Source organism: Lissotriton vulgaris, chromosome 7 (assembly GCF_964263255.1).
Source record: "Lissotriton vulgaris chromosome 7, aLisVul1.2, whole genome shotgun sequence".
Classification (NCBI taxonomy): Eukaryota; Metazoa; Chordata; class Amphibia; order Caudata; family Salamandridae; genus Lissotriton; species Lissotriton vulgaris.
Window position 1 is genome coordinate 552,718,387 of NC_141695.1, and position 18,234 is coordinate 552,736,620.

General features: G+C 50.3%; 1 protein-coding gene across 2 annotated transcripts in view; it reads right to left on the bottom strand.

Annotated features, from left to right (window-relative positions):
• The window catches only part of NDEL1 (nudE neurodevelopment protein 1 like 1), a 418,831-nt gene that overhangs the window by 204,190 nt on the left and 196,407 nt on the right, over positions 1-18,234 (bottom strand). The gene's annotated exons all lie outside the window — the stretch shown is intronic.

The following is an 18,234-nucleotide window of genomic DNA, read 5'->3' on the forward strand; positions in this document are numbered from 1 at the left end:
GGGCGCAATCGATAATCTCAGAAGCTGCCCGCTCGCCTTCCATGACAACCTTCCTGACCTCTTTAACACGGTCATCGGGAACCAGGTTGATGAATTCCGACAGATCTGACCACATTTGTCTGTCATAACGCGCTAAAATTGCCAAAGAATTAGCAATCTTAACAGTAGCAGCGGCATTAGCTGAGAACTTCTTCCCAATCGCATCCAATCTCCTGCCCTCTTTGTCTGGAGGTGTTGAAATTGGTGCAGCCGGATTCTTGGATCGTTGTTGAGCCGCTTGTAAAATCACTGAATCAGGACGTGGATGACCAATCAAACATGAAGGAGTATCCGGTGGTGCTCGGTACTTCTTGTCGACTCTTGGAAGAACCGCCGGGATGGAAGCTGGCGTCTTCATTATATTAATCCCTTCTTTCCAAATATAATCAATGATCGGGATAGATCTGGATACCCTTCTATACCCTTCTTTGAAATCATGAAGAAAACAGTCAGTCTGCTCAACCGAAACTGTAATTGCAAATCGAGCAGCTGCCCGGTGCATGATGTTATGAAAACCTCCTATGTCTTCTGGCGGAGAATCTGAAGGTTGTGGCAAATTAGGAGAGGGCATAGGAATGAGGTAATCATTCCATGGTTCCGTAGGCGTGGAATCCGGAAGTTCCCCATCCTCTCTTTCATCCTCATCTGGAGAGGAGACGTCAACATCATGACCTCCAGTCCCGGGGTCAACATCCTGCCTTGGAGAGTGCGAAGGATGTGGCGGGGAATTTATCGGCATGTCTACTGGCACAGGATTTGGAGTAGGCAGAGTTGGTGGAAACCTCTGACGATAATCAGCCAGCATGGCCTGTAAATCATGAATTAGAAAAGACGGAAGATGAGTCGTGTCTTCTGCGTGTTGTTGCTCCTGGTGATAAGGAGTAGCTAAATTTTCCTGATAGTAATGAACCTCATCATCATCTTCATCCTCTTGATATTTTATGTGCAACTGGGAAGGGTGATGGGCCACTCCAAAAGGCTCGTCATCATCCCCTTCATCATCAGAATCTGCCTCCACGTAGTTTTCCAAAATATGCGAAGGCAAGAGGGGAGACAAATGAGAGTAACTCTGTCTCTGAAATGATTTCATCTGGAAATGGGTATACTGTACCCTTACCGGAGATGTGGGCAATAAATGCGTAGACGGCACATTCAAAGATGCCAGCGCTGCTGTCGACGGTAGAAGTGAAACAGATGCGTGAGTTGCCGGTACTGTCGTCGACGGAATCGTCATTGGTGTTGTAATCGTCGACGAGGACTTTTTTGAAGGCGTCCTAGTAGACGGATCCGTCGACGGACTCTTCGTCGTCGAGCTTGTCGTCGATGGAGCTGAAACCGTCGTCGACGGGCTTGTCGTCGACGGGCTCTTCGTCGACGGGCTCTTCGTCGACGGGCTCTTCGTCGACGGGGTCTTCGTCGACTGGATAGTGGAAGCCTTCGTCGACGGGGGAGCCGTCGACGAGAGCGTCGACGGAAGCGATGACTAAAGCTTCGTAGATGGTGATTTGGTCGTCGACGGAAGACTCGTCGACGACGAGCTTTTCTTCGATGATTTTTTCTCAGAAGAAGAAACCATGACGGACATCACAGGAGAAGTAATTGCTGAGGTGGTAACAGTACTTGAAGAAGTAGAGGACGTAGAATAGGTGGTGACAGTGAGAGAGGACACCAAAGAGACAGCTTTAGTGCGGACTGTACTCACAGTTGAAGACTCTGTTGACGCAGCACTCTTTGTGGACTCAGAGGGTTTATGAGAGAATTTAGGTTTTTTCAATCTCTCAGGAGAACACCTCTCTTTGGAACTGGCTCTCTTACTTGAGGTAGAGGCTCTGTCCTCGTCATCTGTGGCAGACGACTTCAGCCACAAAAGAACTCTTGCCTCTCTATCCCTGATGGTCTTAGGAGGGAAGGTTCGACATATCCAGCAATCCTTCACAACATGTGAAGGATGCAAACAATAAATACAATCAGAGTGCTGGTCGTCCACATGTACCCTCTTCTTGAAGCAGGAACCACAAGCCTTGAATAAAGCCTTCTTTTCAGACATCTTGAGAGAATAGAAGAAATTTTGAAGAAAAACTGAGTAGGCACTCAGGGAGACTCCCTTACACACGAAGTGCGGTGAAAATCTGAGGAGAACTGCCTGGGCTGGGAAGGTTCTAGAGGGTGAGGTTAGCTGATTGGCTGAGGCTACATTTTCAGTTCTTTTTACATAATGAGGTAGATAGGCTGCTAAGTTTTGGGCCTAGTTGGGCCTATATCCTTTTCTAGCCTACTACAAATGGTTTTTAGGCACTGCTATATATATATAATTTACCATGGGACTCCCGCCTCGACGACGGGGAATGATTCAGGCATGTGAATCTATGAAAGATACCCCAATACTGGATAAACACCCATTACTCCGCAACTTCCTTTCCGCATACCATTACTCCGCATACTTTCATTACGAAAGTACCATGACTCCGCAATGCCATGGCATTACAATTTATATGCTTTTACCACGCATACATTTACAACGAAATTCGTTGCAAATGCATGAATGGTTAAATCATGTTTTTTTTTTATGTTTGGATAAGGTAAGTATGGGTATAGGGGTATATGTTTTGGGGTACTGAGGTATATGTGTTGGGGTGTTTGGGTACTTTAAAGGGTTCAGATCTACTTTTGGGTTATGGGGCACAGAGGTAGTTTTGGGTTTAGGGATAGGTATGGGTTTTGGGGTACAGGGGTATTTTTAGGGTTCAGGGCTAGGTTTGGGTTTTGGGGTATAGGGGTATTTTTAGGGTTATGGGGTAGGTTTGGGGGTATAGGGGTATTTTAAGTGTACAGGGCTAGATTTGGGTTTTGGGGTACAGGGGTACTTTTAGGGTTCAGGGCTGGGTTTGGGTTTTGGGGTACAGGGGTATTTTAGGGTTCAGGGGTAGGTTTGGGTTTTGGGGTACAAGGTCATTTTTTAGGGTTCAGGGCTAGGTTTCGGTTTTGGGGTACAGGGGTATTTTAAAGTTCAGGGGTAGGTTTGGGTTTTGGGGTACAGTGGTATATTTAAGGTTCAGGGCTGGTTTTAGGGTACAGTGGTATTTTTAGGGTTCAGGGCTAATTTTGGGTTTGGGGTGCAGGGGTATTTTAAGGGTTCAGGGGTAGGTTTGGGTTTTGAGGTACAGGGGTATTTATAGGGTTCAGGGCTAGGTTTGGGTTTTGGGGTATAGGGGTATTTTTAGGGTTATGGGGTAGGTTTGGGGGTACAGGGGTATTTTAAGGGTACAGGGCTAGATTTTGGTTTTGGGGTACAGGGGAATTTTTAGGGTTCTGGGCTGGGTTTGGGTTTTGGGGTACAGGGGTATTTTAGGGTTCAGGGGTAGGTTTGGGTTTTGGGGTACAAGGTAATTTTTTAGGGTTCAGGGCTAGGTTTGGGTTTTGGGGTACAGGGGTATTTTAAAGTTCAGGGGTAGGTTTGGGTTTTGGGGTACAGTGGTATTTTTGGGTTCAGGGCTAGGTTTGGGTTTTGGGGTACAGGGGTATTTTGAAGTTCAGGGGTAGGTTTGGGTTTTGGGGTACAGTGGTATTTTTAGGGTTCAGGGCTAATTTGGGGTTTTGGGGTACAGTGGTATTTTTAGGGTTCAGGGCTAATTTGGGGTTTTGGGGTACAGGGGTATTTTTAGGGTTCAGGGGTAGATTTGGGTTTTGAGGTACAGGGGTATGTATAGGGTTCAGGGCTAGGTTTGGGTTTTGGGGTACAGGGGTATTTTTAGGGTTCAGGGGTAGGTTTGGGTTTTGAGGTACAGGGGTATTTATAGGGTTCAGGGCTAGGTTTGGGTTTTGGGGTACAGGGGTATTTTTAGGGTTTAGGGACAGGTTTGGGTTTTGGGGTACAGGGGTATTTTAAAGTTCAGGGGTAGGTTTGGTTTTTGGGGTACAGTGGTATTTTTAGGGTTCAGGGCTAATTTTGGGTTTTGGGGTACAGTGGTATTTTTAGGGTTCAGGGCTAATTTGGGGTTTTGGGGTACAGTGGTATTTTTAGGGTTCAGGGCTAATTTGGGGTTTTGGGGTACAGGGGTATTTTAAGGGTACAGGGCTAGATTTGGGTTTTGGGGTACAGGGGTATTTTTAGGGTTCAGGGCTGGGTTTGGGTTTTGGGGTACAGGGGTATTTTAGGGTTCAGGGGTAGGTTTGGGTTTTGGGGTACAAGGTCATTTTTTAGGGTTCAGGGCTAGGTTTGGGTTTTGGGGTACAGGGGTATTTTAAAGTTAAGGGGTAGGTTTGGGTTTTGGGGTACAGTGGTATTTTTAAGGTTCAGGGCTGGTTTTGGGGTACAGTGGTATTTTTAGGGTTCAGGTCTAATTTTGGGTTTTGGGGTGCAGGGGTATTTTAAGGGTTCAGGGGTAGGTTTGGGTTTTGAGGTACAGGGGTATTTATAGGGTTCAGGGCTAGGTTTGGGTTTTGGGGTATAGGGGTATTTTTAGGGTTATGGGGTAGGTTTGGGGGTACAGGGGTATTTTAAGGGTACAGGGCTAGATTTGGGTTTTGGGGTACAGGGGTATTTTTAGGGTTCTGGGCTGGGTTTGGGTTTTGGGGTACAGGGGTATTTTAGGGTTCAGGGGTAGGTTTGGGTTTTGGGGTACAAGGTAATTTTTTAGGGTTCAGGGCTAGGTTTGGGTTTTGGGGTACAGGGGTATTTTAAAGTTCAGGGGTAGGTTTGGGTTTTGGGGTACAGTGGTATTTTTGGGTTCAGGGCTAGGTTTGGGTTTTGGGGTACAGGGGTATTTTAAAGTTCAGGGGTAGGTTTTGGGGTACAGTGGTATTTTTAGGGTTCAGGGCTAATTTTGGGTTTTGGGGTACAGTGGTATTTTTAGGGTTCAGGGCTCATTTGGGGTTTTGGGGTACAGTGGTATTTTTAGGGTTCAGGGCTAATTTGGGGTTTTGGGGTACAGGGGTATTTTTAGGGTTCAGGGGTAGATTTGGGTTTTGAGGTACAGGGGTATTTATAGGGTTCAGGGCTAGGTTTGGGTTTTGGGGTACAGGGGTATTTTTAGGGTTCAGGGGTAGGTTTGGGTTTTGAGGTACAGGGGTATTTATAGGGTTCAGGGCTAGGTTTGGGTTTTGGGGTACAGGGGTATTTTTAGGGTTTAGGGACAGGTTTGGGTTTTGGGGTACAGGGTATATTTTTAGGGTTACGATGGGTTAGTGTTTAAGGGTGTTGCACAAGTTCCTACTTGTGTAACGATATATCTGTAAGAGACATTAGTTAGTGATAGATTCCTTACCTTAGAATATCCCCATGCGTCAGACTGGATCCGGAAATTTTTGCGTAGCAATACCTCTGCGCGTCGTTAGGCGTCGTCCGCGGCTCCGCGTCCGGCGTCGTTAGCGCCGGAATGACGTCGGAGTACTTAGACGCCGCCCATGCGCGCCGATGTCAGTTCGAATACACCGCTTTTCCGCGCCAGATACGCAGAGCCATGATAGAACCAACACTGGTGCCAAGAAACTAGGGCCCTGAAAGGGGATGACCTTAACCCTAGATATTGGTTCGCAGAACGTGGAGGATTGGTGGGTCGGTAAGGAATCTATCACCAACTAATGTCTCTTACAGATATATCGTTACACATGTAGTAACTTGTGCATCTGAAAGAGACACGTTCGTGATCGATTCCTTACCTTAGAATAGATACCCCAGCAATACCAACCCCGGTGGTGGGTCTGCGAACCAATAATCACACCAGAAAGTCCTGGAGGACGGAACGGCCAAAGAAGCCATCCCTCCGGACTTGGGTGTCCAGGCAGTAGTGTCTTGCAAACGTGTGCCGCGAGGCCCACGTAGCTGCCTGGCAAATGTCCTACAAGGGCACTCCCCGGCCCAGGGCAGTTGTAGTCGCCGTGGCCCGAGTAGAATGAGCCCGCAATCCAACAGGGGGCTCCTTTTTGGCCAAAGAGTAACATGCTTGGATACACAAGATGATCCACCGCGAGATGGTCCGCTTGTGCACCGCCTTTCCCTTCTTAGCGCCCACGTAACCAAGAAAGAGTTGGTCATCCACCCGGAACTGGCGTGTGCGATCCAGATAATAAGAGAGCGTACGTTTTGGGTCCAGACAGTGGAGCCTCTCTTCCTCTTTAGAGGGATGCGGAGGTGGGCAAGGTAATGGACTGCCCGATGTGGAAGGCCGTGACAACTTTGGGCAGGAAAGAGGGTCTTGTCCGCAACAAAACCTTGACCGGATGGACGGAGAGGAAAGGAGGTGTAGAAGAAAGAGCCTGGAGCTCACTCACTCACTCACTCTCCTGGCAGAGGAGATGGCCACCAGGAAAGCAGTCTTCAAAGTAAGAAGACGGAGAGGACAGTTATGGAGCGGCTCAAAGGGAGCACACATTAGGTAAGTAAGTACAAGATTCAAGTCCCACTGGGGCATCACTAAGGGAACAGGAGGCAACGTGAGTGATGCCCTTCAAAAACCTATTTACAATGGGGGACTTTAACAAGGAAGGCTGAACAGGTAGCCGTAAGAAGGCGGAAAGGGCAGAAAGGTACCCCTTGATAGTGCCCAGAGCAGAGCCCTGCTGGGCAAGAGAAAGAAGAAAGAGGAGAACCTCAGAAAGGGGTGCAGAGAGTGGGTCTACAATCTCCAAGTTTGTAGGTGGAGACTGGACAGGTTTGGGTGCAGAACCGTCCTCTGCTGCTCCGACAGAAGGTCCTCCTGAAGAGGCAGACGAATCGGGGGGATAGACTGACATGCTGAGTAGCTCGGGATACCAGTATCTTCGTGTCCAGTCCGGAGCCACAAGAATAACCTGGGCCCGGTCGCGCCTGATCTTCAGCACTCTGGGCAGAAGTGGTATAGGCGGAAAGGAGTACAATAGACCGCAGCTCCACTCGTGACAAAAAGCGTCTCAGAGCGAGTGCCGCCTTGGAAATTCCAACGCACAGAACTGATGACATTGCGCGTTCTCTTCTGTGGCGAATAGATCTAACCAATGCTCTCCCCACTGCTGAAAGAGGCCTTGCGCCAGACGCCATTCGTGATCCATCATGCTCCGATGGCTGAGTTAGTCTGCCCTGGCGTTCAGAGAATCTACCAGGTGTTGAACCACCAGGGTCATGCCCTGACGTTCCAGCCACTGCCAGAGGCGGAGAGCCTCCTGGCATAGGGTCCATGACCCCACCCCGCCCTGTTTGTTGCAGTACCACATGGCGGTGCTGTTGTCCGTGAACACCTGCACTACACTTCTCCAGACAGAGGGGAGGAATGCCTTCAGTGCTAGATGAATCGCCCGCAGCTCCAAAAGGTTGATATGGAGCCAGGACTCCGCTGGAGACCAGAGGCCTCTGATCTCCGCCTCTCCCATGTGGCCTCCCCAGCCCTGGAGGGACGCGTCCGTCACAACCACGTGCTCCGGGTGGGGTAGGGAGAGGGATCTGCCACTGACCCAATCGCGGTCCGTGAGCCACCACTGCAACTGTCTTGCAGTGCCCTCCGAGATCAAGACATGATAGGACAAGTTGCCCTGATGCTGGGCCCACTGAAACTTCAGGTCCCACTGCAGAGCCCGCACCCGCCACCGGGCGTGATGCACCAGAAGGATGCAGGAGGCCATCAGCCCAGAAGCCACAGCGTCAACCTGACCGAGACTCGGGATAAAGGCTGAAAGATCGGAATCAGAGCCTGAATATCCCGAACCCGCTGTTCGGGAGGATAAACCTGAAACTGCGCCGAGTCTAGAACCGCTCCGATGAAGAGGAGCTTCTGAGAGGGACACAGGTGCGACTTCGGCACGCGGTGGAATTGCGGTGGCATGGCTGGAGGGGTCGCCTCGAAGGGGAGGGAGTAGCCTCTTCGGACGATCTGCAGCTCCCACCTGTCCGACGTGACAGTGCGCCAGTGGGAGAGATTATGGCGAACCCTGCCCCTCACTGGCGTCACATGGGCCTGAAAACTCGAAAGGTTTTGAGGCAGGTGCTGCGGAGGGAGGTGTGGACTGGCCTCGCCGCTGTCCCCGACCGCCACCACGGCGGTTTCCCACGGCCGACATCGCACTCTTGAACATTCTGCGGGGCGTGGCTGGTAGCACGTGTGGGGGCGTCCCTTTCGTGGCCACGAAAGGCACCCGATTGCTGGCGTGTGCCCGAGAGGCCCAAGGACTTGGCCGTAGCCCTGGAGTCCTAAAACGCTCAAGCGCATGGTTTGCCTTGTCGCCAAAGAGGCGACGGCCATCAAACGGCTTGTCCAGAAGTGTGGCCTGAGCATCGGCCGAAAAGTTTGCGGACCTCAACCAGGCGTGGCGTCGAACTGCCACTGTCGTTGCCATCGCCCTGCCCAGTGAGTCCGTGGTATCCAGCCCACACCGGATGGAATAGAGAAGCAGTGCTGGTGACGCGGGTCTCCCATGCCCGAGGGAGAGCCCTGCGGAGTCTGCAGAAGTCAACAAAGCCTGTAAGTGGGGCTTAGTCGGAGTGGGGAGGGAGGGTGCGCTTGTGTGTGTGTGTGCAGCGGCGGTGGCGGGGGGGGGTTGGGTTCGGGGCACACACTCCACGTGTGTGTGCGTGCGTTTGTGTAGGTGCGCTCGTGTGTGTGTCTTTGTTTGTGCGCATGCGTGCAGGGGGAGGGATGGCTGTGTGGGAGCTTTCCAGGAGAGGAGACAGGAGCTGGCCACAGTGAGCGTGTTCGCATGCGCGTGGCCCGCTCCATTCCTCAGCGTGCGGCCAGCTCCTGTCCCCTCTCCTGGGAAGCAGAGTCACACACAATAGGTCTCTGGCGAGACCGCGCTTTCGCGCGGTTAACGCCAGGAGACCTAAAAAGGACTTCATGAAAGTGGTTCTTGGCCACTTATACCGTTTTATAGAAATGCATTTTTTATTGCCGCATAAGGGTAGAACAATCAATATATATATGACCAATAATTAACAGCCTAAGTGTTTTTTAGGCTCACGTGACCCAAAATACATGTATTCTATGACATGCCCAAGAACACTTGAGCGACAACGCCAAGATATCTGTCACAAAAGGTGCTTCAATGAACTGGAGAGGCAATTATATTTTGGAGATGTTCAATTAAGGTAAAGCAAGACTAGAATGTTTCTTGAACATTATATCAATCCTCAAATGAGTTTCACACGCTTCTGAAGCAGCCTAAAATTAGCAGGATTGTGGTTTTTAACAAGAGACTTCAATCAGAATCACATCTCAATTCCAAAAGGCACTATGTGTACAAAGCACAGTCACCAAGTCCTCAGCAAATGGGAGGAGAGATGGAAACTATGGACAAAAAACAGTACACAAATCCTAAAGAACAAGTTACTTATCTTCGGTAACGCTTTTTCTGGTGGATACAGTATCTGCCTGTTGATTCCTCACCTTGTGAATGTCCCCCTGCGTCAGCAACATTCGGATATTCTTTTGTAGCTCTTCACGCCGACGAAGTCACAAAAGCACGGCATTGCACGCGGCTCCGCTGACGTCACTGACTCCATAATAGGACTCCGTCGGCGTGATGACATCAGTTCCGACCTTTTTTCCGTGCCTTCGAGGCACACGGACGGACCGACAACAGTAGATATATACACAGAGTACAAAGTACAAAATAATCAAGGAAACACACACAGTGTACAGACAATGCTGGAAAGCAATCATAATATACTAAAACATTGTCACTATTGCAGGTATACAAGTGTGGACAACGGGGAGGCAGGTGGGCATGTGAGAAATCAACAGGCAGATACTGTTTCCACCAGAAAAAGCATGACCGAAGGTAAGTAACTTTTTCTTCTGATGGATACATCTGCCAGTGGATTCCTCACCTTGTGAATAGATTCCCACAGCAGTCCCATTCCCGGAGGTGGGTGTCCACCCTTTTATACCAAGAAGCCCAGAAGGACGGAACGAGCAAAGTGTCCGTCCCTCTTCACCTCTGCATCTAAACAAAAATGCTTTGCAAAAGTGTGAAGGGAGGCCCAAGTTGCCGCCCTGCAAATGTTCTCCACAGGAACACCCCTAGACAAAGCAGATGTAGATGACTTTGCCCTAGTAGAATGAGCTCTCAAACCTTCTGGAGGTTCCTTACCGGCCAGGGAGTAGCATATCTTGATACACAAGAAAATCCATCTTGACAGCGTGCACTTGTGCACCGCTTTGCCTCTTCTGGCTCCAACGAAACCAACGAAGAGTTGGTCATCAATTCTGAACTCCATGGTTCTGTCAAGGTAGAAGCTCACCGCCCTCTTAGGGTCCATACGGTGAAGCCGCTCCTCCTCCTTGGAAGGGTGAGGGAGAGGATAGAAGGTAGGGCGGGTAATGGACTGCCCCAGATGGAAGAAAGTTACCACCTTAGGCAGAAAAACAACTCTGGTCCTGAGTACCATTCTTTCAGCATGAATGGTCAAGAACGGGGGGCTTTGAACTTAAGGCTTGAAGCTCACTTACCCTCCTTGCCAAGGTAATAGCAATCAGAAAGACAGTTTTAAAAGATAAAAGCCTCAAGGGACACCTGTACAAAGGCTCAAAAGGAGAACCCATTAAGAAAGTAAGCACAAGATTTAAGTCCTATTGAGGTACAATAAAAGGAGTAGGAGGAAATTTATATGTAAGGCCCTTTAAAAACCTTAAAACAATAGGAGACTTAAATAAGGACAGCTGATCCGGCAGACAAAGGAATCCCAACAAGGCCGAAAGATAACCTTTCACTGTCGCTACAGCAAAACCTTGCTGAGTCAAGGAGAGTGCAAACAGAATATCGGACAAACGAGCCTTCAAAGGGTCAATGGACTTCTCCCCACACCATGAGACAAACTTGGACCATCTATAAGAATAAATAGATTTGGTGGAATGTCGCCTGGCTGATAAAATGACATCCACCACGTCATGTGGGAGAGAAAAAGAATTCAGGTTGCCCGTTCAATCTCCAGGCATGAAGGTGTAAGGTCTGGAGGTGGGGGTGTAGAACCTGCCCCTGCGACTGCGAGAGGAGGTCTGCCCTGAGAGGGAGACCGAGCGGAGGGAACGAAGAGAGGTGGAGTAGATCTGTGTACCACACCCTTCTTGGCCAATCCGCAGCGATCAATATGACTTGGGCCCGGTCTTGGCGAATCTTCCTCAGAACCAGAGGAATCGAGGGTATGGGAGGATACGCGTAAGGAGTTGTGAGTCCCAACTCAACTGAAACGCGTCCCCCAAAGCTCCCTGCATCTGAAACTGAAGACTGCAGAACGATGGGCAGTGAGCATTCTCGCGAACCACCTCCGGATGAAGCCCCCACTCGTGGTCGGCTGAGAACTGCCACTGAGACTAACTGTACGCACGTTCAGAACTCCGGCCAGATGATTTGCCACTAGACAAATCTTGTGGTCCTGAAGCCAGGATCAGAGATGCAGTGCCTCTCTGCAAAGACAATGCGACCCCACTCCTCCCTGCTTGTTGACATGCCACATTGCAGTTGTGTTGTCTGTTAGGACTTGAACCGACTGACCGCAAAGGGAAGGGAGGAAGGCCTTGAGCGCTAAACGTATTGCCCGCAACTCTAGAAGGTTGATGTGAAGCAAACTTTCCTCTGGAGACCAAAGACCCTTGATCTCCAGACACCCCAGATGAGCACCCGACCCCTGGGTCGAGGGTGGATTCATCTGCTATCACCGTGGCCACCGATTGAGGCAGATGAAAAGGTTTTCCTTGAGACAGATTACCTTCCACTCTCTGGAGATCCTGACTGACTCCCTGAGATCTCCGTTGTGCTGATACCACTGCCTGCGACGGCACCACTGGAGTGCCCTCATGTGCCAGAATGCATGGTTGACCAACAAAATGCAGGAAGCCATCAGACCAAGAAGACGAAGGACCTTCAGGACTGGAACGACCGCTCCATTGTAAAATAAAGGACCATCACCTTGGTTAAGACTCTAGGTGCATGAGTAAGTCCAAACGGGAGGACCGCAAACTGATAGTGTTGCGACCCCACCGTGAAACAGAGATACTTCCTGTGCGACTTCAGGATCGGGATATGAAAATACGCGTCCTGCAAGTCGATCAACACCATCCAGTCCTCTTGCTGCAACGCTTTAAGAACCTGCGCAAGGGTGAGCATCTTGAACTTCTCCTGCTTCAGAAAGAGGTTCAAGATCCTGAGGTCCAGGATTGGACGAAGCCTGCCATTCTTCTTGGGTATCAGGAAATACCGGGAGTAGCATCCCTGACCCCTTTCCTGCTCCGGAACCACCTCTATTGCACCTTTTCTCAGTAATGCTAGAACTTCCTCCTGAAGGAGGAGTAGGTGGTCTTTCGTGCAAAATCCTTGACAAGGAGGGTACCTAGAGAATGAAGCAGCGGGCACCAATGCACCCTTTACACCACTGCAAGAGGCTCACATTAGGCATGCAGAGCTACTGGAAGATCTGCGGCTTATAGACTATAGGGAATACACGAATAGGCAGCATACACAGGCAGACCGAGCCGGTCCCCTACTAGCCCGCCTCCTACGGGACTCCCCGATCAGCCAGCCCATTTTGAGGGTCTTAGACCAGACAGGCCGCTCGGCTACCACCCAAATAGGGATTAATACGGCGTTTAAGGACTATTACACCACGCTGTACGGCCCCCCACAGCCCTTATCAGAGCCCGCACTCGCAGCCTTCATGGAGGGTCTGGATCTCCCACAACTCACTGACAACCAGAACAAATACCTGAAGCGTTCTATTTCAGTAGCGGAAATTAGGCAGGCAATACGAGCCCTCCCGAAGGGTAAGGCCCCCGGAACAGATGGCCTACCAGCTGAATTCTACACAACGTACATAGACCTCCTGGCCCCACGGTTACACACTGTTTATCTGGAAGCCCTACGTACAACCTCTCTACTGCAATCATCCATGCAAGCACTGATCACGTCCCTCTTGAAACCGGCCAAAGATGGTCTGAAGATGGCCGATTACAGACCCCTGTCCCTTCTCAATACTGATTCCAAAATATTGAGCAAGGTGCTGGCGTCGAGGCTCGTGCAATATGTGCCACAGCTGGTCCACCCGGATCAATGTGGTTTTGTAATGGGCCGTAATACAGCCATGAACCTTAGGCGCTTGGCCCAGCTCATGCTCGGAGCCCATGTGGACACGGGCTCCGAAGGCTGCATATCTCTGGATTTAAAACAAGCGTTCGATTCCTTACGATGGGACTATATGTTCGCCACCCTGTTAAAATTCGGGATACCGCCCGAATTTCTCGCTTGGGTCAGATTGCTATATACCATCCCCACGGCCAGGGTGCGTACCTCCAATCAAATCTCAGATCCCATAGCTATAGCAAGAGGCACCAGGCAGGGCTGCCCGCTCTTCCCTCTCCTCTTTGTCCTTGCCCTCGAGCCATTGCTCTGTAGGCTCAGGTCGATGGCCCCCCGCTATGGCATACAACGGCATGGTACGGAGCACATTGTATCCGCGTACGCGGATGATATTATATTGTATCTTCGTGACCTGAGGGGCGACTTGAGCCCTGTTTCCCAGGTTTTTGAGGACTTTAGAGCGATCTCTGGCCTCACCATCAGCGAGTCTAAGTCCTATGGGTTCACCTTTGCAGCCACAGGCGGGTCTGCCCCCTGCCATTCGCCCCTCATGAATTCCAGATGGCGGAAACCACCTTCCGATACCTTGGGATGCAGATATACAGAGAGGCAGACATGATGATAGATGGCAACCTGGGGAGGGCCATCAGAACGCTGAAGTCACAAATTCAGTTCTGGCTAACATTACCGCTCTCAATACCCGGCAGGGTGGCAATATCCAAGATGGTGATGCTCCCTCGTCTCATCTACTACTTCACCAATTTGCCATTCCAGATCCCAGCAGCAACATTTAAGACCCTCGACTCCCTACTCACCGAACTTGTGTGGGGACATGGCTGCAGGCGCATAGGACTGGCCAAATTGCAGCTCCCCTCCGGCTCCGGTGGCATGGGCTTACCGGACTTCAGAGCTTACAATTATGCGTGTCAGCTGCAATGGCTGGCTTACTGGGTGGCGGGCCGCAATCTTCATGAGATTAATGTTTCAAAGGACGACCATGCTAAGGGGACAGTGCACATCTTGCTCCTACCTGGCTCGGATCTACCAAGAAACGCCCCGCCACTTCTCAGGCTGGCGATAACGTACTGGCGGAAGGCATTAAAGTACACGTCCCCCGAGACGCCTTATGCCCCCACGGTCCCACTATTGGGTATACCACTGGGCTCGGGTACACTCACGACGACCTTGCTGGAGCCCTGGCATGACGCAGGTGTGACACACGTGGGTGACCTATTTGCGGAGGGGCACCTATTATCTGTCGAAGACTTCAGAACCACACAGGGCGTCCCCAGCGGCTCATTCCTTATGCATGCCGGAATCCGCCATTATGTCACACGCAAATGGTCACCTGACGGGCGGGAGCCTGTTACGAACCCTCTCGTCACAATGCTCTACCTCATGGGCACAGGCGGCCATCTGACCAGGTGGCTCACAGCTAGCATCAAAACGGGGAGGGCACTTAAACTGCCTCCACTTCGGACGGCATGGGAAGCAGATATTGGAAGGCCACTGAGAGACAAAGAGTGGGAGCGCATACTTCAGTTCCCCAAAAAAGTAGCTAGGAACCCCAAATACAAGTTCATCCAACTGATGTTACTACACAGAGCCTATCTGACTCTGCACCGCCTCCATGTGATGTTCCCTGCATCCAAAAGCAACTGCCCCCGATGCGATGCTGACGACGCATCGCTGGTACATATGCTGTGGCAATGCCCTAAACTGGGGTATTTCTGGACCACTGTCCATGACTCGCTCGAGAAGGCTGGTACTCTGCCCCGATCACCTACACTGGAACATACACTCCTAGGGCTGGAGCCATCAACACGCACCAGAACCGTGGCGACGCGCTTCTCAGATCTGGCCCTGTTGCTGGCGAAGCGTGCCATCACGATGAGATGGAAATCATCCAAACCGCCCAACCCTGACCTATGGCAGGCGGAGGTAGTGCGCTGGGGTAAGGCTGAAGGTGAAGCACTACAGAGGGAGGAAAGTAGGGGCCTCCGAAGAACGCCGATCTCACTGGAATGGTTTGACACGTTGGGGGCATTTGAGGTTGGAAATGACGAGGATGGAGGGGATACACAAGAATAGCCATTCGTGGTACAATTATGCCCTGATTCACTCTTCCATGCACGGACACTACCTACGGTGCACTGTGATGGGGTACGGGTGGCCCCGACCCATCGATCACACTACCCCACCCTACCTGTGTGTTCAACATAAATCACGTTTTACTGCATTAGGGGTGACCCAATTGTCGATATTTCAGGTATATACCTGTTGAGAGAGTGTCGGGTGGGATTTCTTAGGGGTGGAGGGTGGGAACGGGTTCGAACTGGGTTCGTTTGTTTGTTCTGGTTCAACGACAAAATGAAAAATCGAATTCACTATGTCTATATATGCTCTGAGCAAACGCATGCATGTACCACCAGGATTATTACTGAGCTTGTATATGTGACAATGTATGCATGTTACTGCTCTAAATACTATGCTAATAAAAAGATTTAAAAAAAAAAAGGAGGGTAAATTGGGGGAAATTCCCGAAAGGGAAGAGCATACCCATTCTCCACAAGATTGAGAACCCAAAGGTCTGATGTGACAGATTCCCAATCCTGTAGAAAATGAGTAAGCAGACCAACATGATCTGGAATGGCGGATCTAGGGCTGCTTTGCTGTGATAGGAGGGGGGGTGGAAAGAGGAGGAGGAAGAGGAGGAGGAAGAGGAGGAGGAAGAGGAGGAGGAGGAGGAGGAGGAAGAGGAGGAGGAAGAGGAGGAGGAAGAGGAGGAGGAAGAGGAGGAGGAAGAGGAGGAGGAAGAGGAGGAAGAGGAGGAGGAGGAAGAGGAGGAGGAGGAGGCTTGACGACCTCTAGGATGTCCCCTGTTTCTACCCCTGTACAATTTGTACAGTGAATTTTGCTGCTGCGGTTAATTGTAAGAGCGAAAGGAAGATCTTCCGAATCCTCTGAATCTCTTATTAGAAGATGCTCTGGACTGAAGACCTAAAGATCTAGCAGTCGCCTTACTGTCCTTGAACCTTTCCAAGGCAGCATCCGCCTTCTTTCTAAACAGGCCCGAACCATCAAATGGAAGATCAATTAAAGTGGCCTGAACATCAGATGAAAATTCAGGTGTCTTCAACCAAGCAGCCCTCCTGGTGGTAATAGATGACCCCTTCACTCTTGCCACAGAGTCAGCAGTAGCCAACCCGCTCTGTATCACTTGGCGAGCAGCACCTTGTGTATCTGCAAGAACCTCACTGAAGTTATGCCTGTCCTCCTCAGGAATCTTTGGAACCAAATGCTTCGCAGAGTCCTTTAGAGCATGAATATAACGCCCTAAAAGGCATGTGGCGTTTGATGATTTGAGGGCTATGCTAGATGAAGAGAAAACCTTCTTCGCTGATTGGTCCAGTTTCTTAGACTACTTGTCACCAGGCACCTGAGGAAAAGCACCTGTAGATTTTTTGGAGCAGGCTGTCTGAACTACCAAGCTTTTGGGAGATGGATGCGAAGACAAAAAGTCTGGATCCCCAGGAGCCACTCTATACCTCCTTGCTACAGCCCTTGATAGTGCAGGTGACAAAAAGGGCTTACGCTACACTTCTAGAACAGGCTCTGTAATTGCTTCATTAAAAGGTAGCATAGGCTCCACCACTGAAGAGAGAGAATGGAGTACCTCAGTCAAAATATTTGATTTAAACTCCGCAGTGGGCCGATTTAGATACATGCCTTTCTAATGACCATGTGCTATGGTGCTACATCTTTCAATGGGGCATCAGGACCAGAGGAAAGCTCCCACGCCGGAGAAAACTCCAAACCACTTGCTTCCTTAAGGTCATCAAATAAATCATCAGATTCTTGCAGTTCTCCCTCTTCCATCTCCTCTGCTCTATATCTTCGTTCCTCCAGAAGCCTTTGAGCCTCCCGCCTAGACCTCATCCATGGGAATGGCGTTGATGGAGCCACAACAGACTCAGACAGAGCCAGCGCCGGCATTGAGCTCGGAGCATCAGTCCGGAGCTTACAAGGTCGAGTCAAGACCTGAGCCAGTGAAGATGGAATCTGAGTCGATGACCTCGGCACTAATAGATGCCAAGATGGAGCCGGTGCTGGCATAAAAGGCGCCGGAGCATATGTCTGAGGGACGCCTAGACTAAAGGCCATCGAACCCATGGGACCAACTGGAGCTCCAGAGGGGTACATGACTCTTGATAAGACCCCATACATTGCATTTAAATAATGCGTTGGGTCTTGCCCTGGGCCTGGAAATGGAGGGTACGAACCCATATGCTGCTCCTGTCGAGGAACCGGGACAGAGTCAACCAGATCTTCGGGATGATGCACCTGAGTCACAGACCCTTCAGGCAATGGAGCCACTTCCTCCTCTTGTGGTGGAGGATGCATTGGCGTCTGGGAAGGATGCGATGCCGAAGCCGGAGACCGCTCTGGTGACTCCACAAGAGATGCCTCACCTTCCGGATTCGGTACAACAGGAGAAAGAGACACATAATCCCTCCGATCTCGACGACTTGGAGACTTAGACTTCTGATCCGACTCTCTCTCGGAATGACAGACGTCATGGTCAGAAGACAGACACCATACACAGTACTCGTGCGGATCCGTAATGGACATCATCTTCCCGCACTCTCCACACGGCTTGAACCCAGTTTTCTTCGAAGACATCTCGGCAGGAATCAAGAACACACTGGAAACAACCAACAGTAACAGAGTAACAAACAAGCTACTCAGGATCCCTAGAAAATCCGTTAGCGTAGACGACGCTGAAAAAAGGGAACTGATGTCATCACGCCGGGGGAGCCCTTTTATGGAGTCAGTGACGTCAGCGGAGCCGCGCGCGATGCTGTGCTTCTGTGACGTCGTCCACGTTGGCGTTGAAGACAATTATTTAAGACAAGGAGCTAGGTTCCTACTTTTCAAATTAAAGCAATGTCAAAATTCAGTTCTGAAATAGGCATCATTTATTGTAATGTTTAATATTATTGTAAATATACAAAATGTGATGGTATCAACACACTACTTTCCTAAAACTGGTGCCACATGGGCACGCTTAAACCAAAATGCACTTTATTTGGACTTGTGGACAAACTACAAATCACAAGCTTGGAAATCTACCAAAAATGTTGCTCTGATCTGAAATTT